The sequence below is a fragment of the Sinocyclocheilus anshuiensis genome, unplaced genomic scaffold (assembly GCF_001515605.1).
Source record: "Sinocyclocheilus anshuiensis isolate Anshui unplaced genomic scaffold, SAMN03320099.WGS_v1.1 scaffold605, whole genome shotgun sequence".
In the NCBI taxonomy this organism is placed as follows: Eukaryota; Metazoa; Chordata; class Actinopteri; order Cypriniformes; family Cyprinidae; genus Sinocyclocheilus; species Sinocyclocheilus anshuiensis.
Genome location: NW_015539865.1, coordinates 137,580 through 147,340, shown reverse-complemented (window position 1 = coordinate 147,340; position 9,761 = coordinate 137,580). Strand labels below are relative to the sequence as shown.

Sequence of the window (9,761 nt, the reverse complement as noted above, 5' to 3'; positions counted from 1 at the left end):
GAGGGCTGCAGTGTGTGTGTGTGTGTGTGTGTGTGTGTTCGTTTTTAATTATTTCTCATCAGAAATCGTTACTTAGGTATGATCAATCTTTCGTTAAGATTTCAGAGTCATTTTTCTAAATCGTGGACATGGATCCAGTGATGATGGTTCCTTTTTATTACTGGAAACCCTCTAGATCTTAATATGAGGGATCTTTATGAGGGCTAAGTTTCTTTTTTCCCCCCACAAATCTGACTTAAGGCAAGGCAAGTTTATTTATGTAGCACATTTTATACACAATGGTAATTCAAAGTGCTTTACATAAAAGGAAGTAAAATAATCATAAAAAAAATAATCACAACAATAAAACAAGGAATTTAAAAACTTTTTAAATGATTTTAAAAATTGATTTAAAATGAATCTAAAACAGTTAAAAATAGAAAATGATATTATATAAAATACCATGCAATCAGTTCGGACGTCGCGCAGTGCTCATTTAATAAATGCACAGCTAAACAGATGAGTTTTGAGTCTGGATTTAAATGTGGCTAATGTTTTAGCACATCTGATCTCTTCTGAAAGCTGGGTCCAACTGCAGGCGGCAAAATAGCTAAAAGCAGACTCCCCTTGTTTTGTGTGAACCCTTGGTATTTCTAACTGACTCGATCCTAAATATCTGAGTGGTCTGTTAGTATTATATTCATATTTGCAGTTATTCTTATTTGCTGTTTTGAGCAAATATATAAATAAATGCTTACTATGTGTAATGTAACTATGGAGACAAACAAGGCACACAGCAGACAGGGTCAGAACACATGCAGGAAACATGCAACACTATGCAACAAAATAAAATGTTTGAAAGTCAACTTTTGTCTTGGCTACAAAACAGCTATTGAATATTTCCACCATTTTTATTTCCACCATCCAAGGTAAAAGATACAGTTCGTTGAACAATTGTTGACCTGCATGGGCTTTTATCCACCTTATTTTTCATAACAGAAGTAAGCTATTTTCTGTGAATGTGCGAGGACTTCCGATTTATAAATAATTATTATGTTTTAACAAATTGAAAATAATACAGTTTGCCTTTGCACAGTTTTTGGAAGCAACTGACACTGGAAGCCCTGCACATTCAATTTAAAAATGGCCTGTTATTTTAGTATCACTGAGGTACTATTATAGTTTTTTATTACTATTTTACATTAGATTTGTGTTTATCATTTTATATTTTAATTGTATTTAAAATTTTAGTAATTGTGTTATGTTTTTGTCATTTAAAATCTAATTCTAAATCTAATGTAATAAAATATTATTTGAAAAATTAATCTCACACAACTATATGGTTACTGTACTCTTTTGACAGTTCTTTTGCAATTGTCCCCATGCTTTTTTTTTCTTTCAAATTTAAGTATATTTTTTGTTATTGGTGTTGAATACTAAGCCTAAGTGATTTTGACATGGTTAGAAAAGAGTGGGATGTTATAGTGCATAATCAGAAAAAATTCAATAATGTGGACATAAACTGCTTATGACCCCCATAAACATCACAGCCGCTAATCAATCACCTAGACGCCCTTTTAAAACTATATAGATAAAGCTTCTTTCTGAGCTCGTGATGTACAGTGGATATGGCTAAGCTCCCATAATACTGCCGTCTCTGCCCAGTGGACCCGTAACTCACAACTAATGGACCCTGTGAGACCCTCCCAGGGGCTTTTTCCAGCTCTGGTAATAGCCTTTGACCTAACCTTCCTCCTTCTGTGAGCCCATGTGAGAGAGTAGGGAGGAATCTGTTAACCTTCCTCCCCAAACCCTCCTCTTCCCAACGGGAGCTATTAAACGCCTTTTTTAAAGCATTCTCAGGCTCACGTGATGGCCAATGGAATTTTAACACACGACAGAGTATCAGTTGGAAACTTTGCCCCCACAATCCGTGATAAAACGGCTAAGCGTGCATGTGCGCCGCTTTTGTTCTTGTGTGTTTATGTGTATTATCTCTCAAGCAGAATGCTGACAGATACTGTGAGTTATCTGACTTGCAGCACTCTGACAGACATATGGAAACTTTCTGTTATGTTAAAAGGTATTTTCTTCTGAATTATTCCACAATACGCTGTTTTCTTCACCATAAACACCTTAGAACAAAGCTTCCATCTGTGTGTGTGTGTGTGTGTGTACAGATAAACTACTCAAACAGACGCTGTGGAAAATGAGACTGACATAGCTGCTGGGGCTGTGCTGTGATGGCAGTATTTTCTAATCAGATACGTTACAAGAGATTCACTTCACATGATATAATAGCAAACTGTGTTAAGTAACCAAATACACACGCTCACACAGATGGAAGCAACGCTTTAAGGTGTTTATGAGAAACAATGGCAGATTGTAGCTGAGATGCTGGGGTATCAGAGAAGACAAGTCCGCAAGTTGACGTTCAGTGTTTACTGATTACTATTAAATATGTTTTTATTTTTCGCCTTTTCATTGCAGCGAACCTGTCCGAGTTGGTTTTGAGGTCTTTTTGGCTTCACCATACTGCTCTATTTTGTAAGGACACTATTTGTGGGAATATGTGTATCTTTTGACTTGTCTCAAAGAAGGGCTTTGTTTTTAGTTCATCTCCCAAAGAGGATATGTTGATGAAGGTTTAGACCACTAATAATAATATCAGACATATTGGGGACACCCATGACTTATATACCTATGCAAATATTATGTAAATATGCCGCATATCAATTTCAGAAGTTTGAAAAAGATCTGGCTTCCCATTCTAGGACAAACTGACTCGCAGAAATCAACCCGCCTGCCCCAAGTGTTTCAGAGAGTCACAGAAGACTTAAGGCAAGGCAAGTTTATTTATATAGCACATTTCGTACAGAATGGTAATTCAAAGTGCTTTACATAAAAGAAAGTAAAATAATCATAAAAAATAATCACAAAAATAACAAAATGGTGTTATCAAGATTGCTCTTTTTCAGAAGGGGCTTAACAACTGCAGTTTTGAGGGAGTTTGGGAAAAGTCCCAAAAAGAAGTGAGGCGTTCACCACTTCTAAGAGATCAGCTTCTAAACAGTTAAGCACCCTTTTGAAAAAAGATGTGGGAAGTGTGTCAAGATAGCAGGTTGATGATTTTAGGTGCTGCACTATATCTTCCAAAATGTTTCTATCAATTGCTTCAAAAATAGACATAGTATCTTCTTTTTGAAATTGCGGTCGAATCTCTATAGTGAATTTCAAGTTTCGTCTTCTGCCACATCCGCTCAGCTTTTCTACATTGTCTTTTCATACTCCAAACTGCTGTTGATTTTTGTCTGCCAGTCTTCTTGCTGACTTAAAACTTTGGACATTTTGTCATTATTTACTCTCACCCTCATGTTGTTTCATTCATTTATGCTTTTTTTAATGTTTTCTGGTGGCAGGTTTGAATGTTCACATGCATGAATGAAATTATATGGTGGAGAGGAAGATTTTTATCAAAATAACTTTCAGTAAATTTTCAGCATTATTCTCACAAAGTTCCTTTTTTTTTGCAGTTGAGCTTTTTAATAAATGTTCCTTTGAGAAGAAACAGATGCTTATCATGCAACAAAATATGGAAGCTAGTTGTCACGCTATTTTAGATCAGTGAATATTTAATAGTGTATATTCTCCCCATAAAACACACCTTAAAGTCTTTGCTACTAAAAAAAAAAAAAACGTTTAAATTTACTGTTTTCGTTGAACACACATTGACACATATGGGGTAAGTTGTCACAATGGAATGTGAATTTGAATAGCAAAACAATTATGTAACAATCAATTTATAAAACAGCGTACATTTTTTATTTATTTGTTTGTTTTATGGATACATAAAAAAAATGGAAAAGATAACGCATATTATGTATATACAGTATATTATGATTTGATATTGTAAAGAAGTATTGTAATACATTTGCTCACAAAGTTGTCATGTGGTTTCAGAATATGGTACACATGGCAAACTGTAGTTTATTTTTGTGTCTTTTTCTAATTTTTAGAGCTTGACAGCTCCACTTTCTGTTCACCTTTGTTGCATGGAAACATGCTTGTTTGATTTCAACAGAATAAAAAAAATGTGCAGGTTTGAAATGAGCGTGAGTGAATAATGACATTTTTTGTAATATCTAGCTTGAGTGAACGTCTGTTTGTAAGTATCCGAGTTAGTGAAAAAATGAGTGCAGATCTGATGACCCCATGAACTGAAGAGTTTGTGACTCACTAATGACTGCTGATTGCATGCTCTGGTAAAAATAATTTTCATGGTGAATAAGCATTTAAGTGTATTTGGAATAAGCTGAAACTACATCAACAAGAATCTTGCATGCAGATGGAAAACTCTCTGATTGATTAAAGCTGTAAGACGTAAGGTTAGCATCACACTTTTGAACTCTGCGTCGCCTCTCTCTCACTCTACCTATTAATCTTCCTTCGTCTCTGTGTTCCTCTGTGATGCTGTGATCATTTGCAGAGCTTTTAAGTCCCACGTCATGAATGCAAGGCGACACAACGATGAGCGCTGTGATCAATCACAAAAAATCTAATTATGCTAAGCTAACTACTTTGAGAGTGAACATAAGGAGAGAGAGAAAGGTTTATACTATGTGGGTCTAATATCAGAAATCTTACTCTGAAGATGTGCATTTTGAGAAATCACCTAAAGGGGAAGATTGACAGATGACGTTTTAAACTCATCATGTACGTTTAACAGGGCCAGATTCCCACACGAGGCACTATGGGAGTCTCTAACCGCAGGCAGTGTCACATTTAGAACCTGGAATCTGAATTTATCGCCTTCTGCAGTGGAAATGCTCTAAATTCAAATTCAATTACAGTGTAAACTCTTTGGAAGAAAGGCAAGCTTGGATGAGCGGGTAACTGTAACTTTATATCAGTGTTCATGTGAGTGCAAACTACAAACTAGTTCAGAGACCAAGCGGTTCTCAGCATTAATCTAATTCGTGGCCGTGGGTTTGGTTTATTGGTAAGGACGTTTCAAAATCAGTCAGACTATACCGATGTACAGGCACGCAGATGTTAAAAATTCTGCAGTGTTTATGGATTAAAAGTTTTTCTTGACATATGGCATTTTTTTTTTTTTTTTTTTTTTTAAGAAGCCTCTTATTTCAGCAAGGCATTTATTTGATCAAAATAGAATACAATTGTGAAGAATATTGTGAAATACTGCTACAATTTTCTATTTTAATATATTTAAAAATGTAATATATTTCTTTGATTGCAAAGCTTAATTTTCGGCATCATTACTCCTGATTCTAATGTGCTGATTTGATTCTTACGATACATTTCTTATTAATATAAATGTTAAAAACATTGCTGCTTAATATTTTAATATTAATATTTTTGTGGATCCGTGATACATTTTGAGGTTTTTTTTGTTTTTTTTTTACAATTCTTTGATAGAAAGTTCAAAAGAATTGCATTTATTTGAAACAGAAATCTTTTGTAACAATCTAAATGTCTTTAAAATGTCTATACTTTTACTTTTGATCAGTGTTATGCATCAGTGTTATGCATCCTATTAATTGAATTTATAAAAGGAAATAAAAATACTTTAATTTTACAAATGAAAATGACACGTGCTTGTAATACATTCCATTCAGATCATGTTGTTTGAAATTGTCCAGTATCTTAATTTTGTTCCCAATCTAAATCTACGCTCATGATGTAGTAGCAGGTTCATCAGAGCATAAGGAAGTTTAGATGCACGTGTGCATTCTCCAGCATCATGCTGTAAAAGTGAAGATGATCCCTGTGTGGGATCATCTATCTGTTTTAAAAACCTCTCTTTGTACCTGACCATTCCTCTGCAAGCAGTGAACCAGAGATGCTCTTGCCTGTCTAGGAAATTGATTCCACCCCTTCCAGCTGATGCCCACCATCTTTGTCTGCCCCTTTCTTTCTGTTCTTTCTCTTCCTCTCTCCCTCTCTCGCCTCCTCTTTGCCCCCTACCAATCTCCGTCTCTCTCTTCTCCTCCTCACCGCGGCAGAGAAGCAAGTGCCAATTCTTCCGAGTAATTTGCGAGCTGGGCGGATGATGGGATTGGTGGATTGCGGCACCTGGCGCTGTTTTGCATTGTCAGCCAAATAATCTGTGAGTTATCACTCCAGAGATGAGCAGAGAGTGGAGGAAGACACAGAACAGAAAGAGTGGAATGAATTAAAGTGGAGAAAAGAACAAAAAACTGACAGGAAAAGCAACATTCTGCTGGTAGAAAAGTGAAACTGAGAGGAGCAGCCAAGATCAACACAATGAGCAAAGTCATAAATACACATATATGAAGAACAGTTATAAAAAAGATGCTCCAATTATTATTTTAAAGTTTAATTCTTAAAAAAAAAAACGGTTTCAATGCTATTGTTTCCTTTAATAGTGGCATTTTTGCAAAATAAGTGTTTCCATAATTCTTCCATTTTTGCTGTAACCTGATGAGGTTCATATCAAATAATACTTTTTAAGCAAACTGTGAACATGAACATAACAATTTGCTTTAAAACGTAATTTTGTGGCAAAAACATGGACATAATTAGTCATTTTTATCCTATTGTTTACTATATTTATTTGCTTGGTCAGTGTTCAGTGATATGGACATGTAATGTGGTCAAGACCTGCCTGGAAGTACTTTAGCCGTGCTTTCCATGAAAATAATTGCACACCTTAGAATGTTCGTCAGCCAATCAGATTTGAGCTTCAATGGCCATGTAGTGTAAAAAAATATCTTTTTTGTGTGTGTGTGTAGGAGTTTTGTTAGTGCTCAAAGTCGTCCATGTGTATGTTATTCTCATTCAAAAGGGGTTTCTCTCTAAATTCTCTCCAAATATCAGGACCTAAAGGTCCTAATGGGGGCAAACACGATTCATTTTATAGAGGTATTAGAAAACCTCCAGTTGTTTTTGGGTTGTTCGCCCGTTCTTGTTGAGACATAATTTTCTCTTTATAGTGCTCCTCTCCGCAAAGAAACACTGGCCTTCATCTCTCTCTCTCTCATTGCCCAGTCTCCTCTCCCCCTCTCTTTAAAATAGAGACAGAGATTAAATCGATTTTTCAGTGTCATCAAATCCATGGCTCAGCTCTTTGGCTTTGACGAAGGGAAGTGTTTATACAGGTCCGTTCCGAAGTCGTGAAATAATACGGCATCAGCTGCAGGACGGGAGGAAAACTGAGAAACCAGGTATAGAAGAATGAACAAAAGACCAGTGTCAAAGAATACCTGTTAATATTTTGCTAATATACGTTACTAAAATTACTAGTAAATATACCAAAATTAAAGCTTAAAGTCTTAAAATCTTTGTTAATTGTTTAAATGTTGAGCATACAAAATTTGACCACCAGTGATAAATCTACTGCAGTACTGTTATTGGTTTTCTTTCTTGCATTTATTTGAATATTGAATGGTAATTGTCCATCTATTGAAGCATCTGTAGTTCCATTTTACAGTGTTGTGATATACAGTACATTGATTCAACCTAACAGAAAACATGATTCATAGAGTGTCATAACTGAGGCCATTTCAATTTTTTTGATTATTTTTCTGCCTCGCTACTACTATGTATTTCTGTTTTTTTTTTTTCAATACAATGCAAAAATAGTCAAATATGCTGCTTATTTGGATAAACTTTGGTTGTTTATACAATTATCAGCCTCAGAGGAGAAGTGTGATGCTGTGTCCTGGCTTCCAGAATATTTTTATCATGTCATGTTTTTGATGTTCTGATATGGCCACATGCCACTTTAGCTGCCATTTCCTGTGCCATTAGCCTTGCGGTCCTCAGACCCGACACAGTCATTTCTGCTGCAGAGAATGACGGGGTGGCGGCTCTTAGAACAACACTGGAGATGATCAGAAAGATGGCTGGATTGAAAAAGGTGCAAATTGCAAGAACAGAGATGGAAGCAAAGGTAGAGAAATTGAGCATAGCATCCTTGCACGGAATTCTGGGTAATTGCTCTCGAGAGTCATACACATACACACAAAAACTTGAGCACTTCTGGAGGGTGCCTTTTATCAACTATCATTGTGTGGTGGAACATTACATCCTATATAAAAGACACGCACAGCACGGGGTCTGTTATACATCCTCTCAGGGCTTGTGTGTGTGTAAGAGAGACAGTGCATTTACTTTGATGGAATGACATTTTAGCTAATATTTTTCTCTAATTGTCTGTTGAATGAATCACGGTTCATTTTAGTTGGACTTGCTTTTAAAAGGTTCTTTGTTTAACTGTCTGTTTAGAATGGCAATTCAATCCATCTTTTTCTCTCTCTCTCCTGCTCTCCCAGATCAAGTATTCCCAGACCTCTTGACATTTTTTTTTTCTCCAAAATAATTTGCCTCATAATTTGGTTTAGTGTAAAAGTGTACATTCGAGTACTACATATATGGTGTAGGATTAGGAATACGTTTTCAGTTGTCGATACCAATAGCAATGAAATTTCCAGTGACGTGACCTGTGGCGAAGTATGGTAACCCATTCTCGAAATTGTGCTCTGCATTTAATTGAGCAGTTGGGGGTATTGAAGGTGGAAGAGAGCGCTGTACATTCACTCCCCCACCTTCAATTCCTGCCTGTACTGAGACTCAAACCCACGACCTTTGGGTTACAGGTCTGACTATCTAGCCGTTAGGCTGCGCTTTTCACAATTCTCAATACCAGTACAACTAAAACAAATATGCTATAGAGAACGACTATAGTCTTCCATTCCATTCATTTTTTCATAGAGAATTGATTTGTAAAATGCGATCTATGATAAATGGCTTTAAGACACACTTCGTTTTTAAATAATCTTGTGTAATTGTCAATTTGTAATATTTGATTGTCATTCACAATGCTTCATGGAACAAGAGATTCATTCCCTTATAAAACAAAGAACAGACTTTTGCATCCTTGACTTTATATCAGATTTTCAAGTACGTTTTTGATTAAAATCAAACTCTATAATATTATGATTCAACGCAAAGCCGATTACTTAGTTCATGGCTTACAACTCTTTATTGAAAACTTCTTTGAAAGGCCTATAAAGGAACAACTTCCGGAATCTTAATGTAAATATAGAATGAAGTTACACTGTAGCAGTGCCATGCAGCCTCCAGGTATTTCTCAATGAAGAAATCATTGCTTCATGTTGTTAACGGTAAATGGTTAGCAATTATGTACATACAGAATAAAGCAATAGTTTTGCAATAGCAATGCAAAATAAAGCTGCTTAAATGAATTTCAAAAAGTAGAAAAGCATGGCTTGACTGTAAATATTCAAACTATTCACTAAATAGGGTTGTTATGTGGTATTACAGAACTGCAAAAGACTGGTATTTTTTTCTATATTGTAAAAGTGCTTCTGTATTGTACTTGGAACTGGTATTGTTACATGTCTCGTCTGCTCTGAATATCTGTCTTCACCATTCTTATTTCTTCTCCGGCTCTTGTTCTCTCTTGCTTTCATTGTTAGGTGATTAATATTACCAGGAAGTACACTATGGAACATGTTTATGAAATAAAAGCACCTGACAAAGCACAAAAGCTTGAGCGATTTGAGCACTGCATGATCTGTGGACACACACATGCGATCATTTCAAATTTTGGTCTGCCCCCACCGTGACCCTGAGCTGTAATAGTGAGATGTGATTGCTTCACGCTGCTTGAGCTTTTGTGCGTGCGTGTGTGTGTGTGTGTGTGTGTGTGTGCGTGTGTGTGTGCGCATGTGTGAGCGTGTGTGCGCGTGTGCGTGCGTGCGTGCGTGTGTGTGTGT

The 9,761-nt window shown here is 36.1% G+C and overlaps 1 protein-coding gene across 1 annotated transcript in view; it reads left to right on the top strand.

Moving 5' to 3' along the window:
* LOC107684990 (transmembrane protein 132C-like) overlaps window positions 1-9,761 on the top strand; it is a 239,349-nt gene that overhangs the window by 215,681 nt on the left and 13,907 nt on the right. The window lies entirely within an intron of this gene.